Source organism: Leptodactylus fuscus, chromosome 5, assembly GCF_031893055.1.
Source record: "Leptodactylus fuscus isolate aLepFus1 chromosome 5, aLepFus1.hap2, whole genome shotgun sequence".
Taxonomy (NCBI): domain Eukaryota; kingdom Metazoa; phylum Chordata; class Amphibia; order Anura; family Leptodactylidae; genus Leptodactylus; species Leptodactylus fuscus.
In genome coordinates this window covers 204,695,748-204,697,083 of record NC_134269.1, presented here as the reverse complement: position 1 = coordinate 204,697,083, position 1,336 = coordinate 204,695,748, and the positions used below count along the sequence as shown (strand labels likewise).

At 52.1% G+C, this 1,336-nt stretch overlaps 1 long non-coding RNA gene across 1 annotated transcript; it reads right to left on the bottom strand.

Annotated features, from left to right (window-relative positions):
- Nucleotides 1-540: 540 nt before the first annotated feature.
- Nucleotides 541-1,128, bottom strand: LOC142205090 (uncharacterized). The gene is made up of 4 exons (XR_012716175.1): nt 1,100-1,128; nt 988-1,032; nt 733-767; nt 541-563 (listed from the first exon to the last, which is right to left on the bottom strand). It is a non-coding gene; the product is annotated as an uncharacterized LOC142205090 (long non-coding RNA).
- Nucleotides 1,129-1,336: the final 208 nt, after the last annotated feature.

The window sequence follows — 1,336 nt, the reverse complement described above, 5'->3', positions numbered from 1 at the left end:
TCATGGAAGATCCGCTGGACTTCTGGGCAGCCAAATTGGATTTGTGGCTGCACCTGGCCAAGTTTATCCTAGAAAAGCTGTCCTGCCCAGTCAGTAGTGTGGCATCAGAGTGGATGTTTAGTGGGGGCCATAGTTACCTCATGGAGAACCCACTGTCCACTCAAAATTTGGAGAGACTCACCTTTGTGAAGATGAATCAGGCGTGGATCAACCAGGATTTCCACCCACTAATATCTGTTGCAGCAGATTAAATGATCCATGCTACCTCACCACACTCTGTTAACTGGTCACTGTATGGCCTCCTAAGACTGTTGCTACTACCACATTATATCAACTTGCCACTCTGTGGTCTATTCACGCTGCTGTCACCTCCGCACTCAGCCACTGGGTGACTGTATGGCCTCCTTACACTGCTGTAACCTCTGTACTCTGCCATTGGATTACTGTACAACCTCATATGGCTGCTACAACCTCCACGCTCTACCACTGGGTCACTGTTTGGCCTCATAAGGCTTTTGCAACCTCCACACCCTGACACTGGGTCACTGTATGGCCTCTTCATGCTGCTGTCACCTCCACACTCTGCCATTGGGTCACTGTATGACCTCCTAAGGATGCTGCAACCTCCACACTCTTCCACTGGGTCACTGTATGGCCTCCAAAGGCTGCTGCAACCTCCACACTCTGCCAATGGGTCACTGTATGACCTCATAAGGCTGATGCAACCTCCACACTCTTCCACTGGGTCACTGTATGGCCTCCTAAGGCTGCTGCAACCTCCACACCCTGCCACTGGGTCACTATATGGCCTCCTAAGGATGCTGCAACCTCCACACCCTGCCACTGGGTCACTGTTTGGCCTCATAAGGCTTCTGCAACCTCCACACCCTGCCACTGGGTCACTGTATGGCCTCTTCATGCTGCTGCCACCTCCACACTCTTCCACTGGGTCACTGTATGACCTCATATGGCTGATGCAACCTCCACATTCTTCCACTGGGTCACTGTATGGCCTCCTAAAGCTGCTGCAACCTCCACACCCTGCCACTGGGTCACTGTATGACCTCCTAAGGCTGCTGCAACCTCCACACCCTGCCACTGGGTCACTGTATGTCCTCTTCATGCTGCTGCCACCTCCACACTCTGCCACTAGGTTAATATATGGCCTCCTAAGGCTGTTGAAACCTCCACACTCTGCCAATGGGTCACTGCATGGCCTCCTAAGGCTGTTACAACCTCCACATTTTATCACCTTGCCATTCTGTGGCCTTCTCATGCTGCTGCTAACTCAACACTATGTCACCATGTCACTATGATGCTTTCTCTCTGTCAGGGG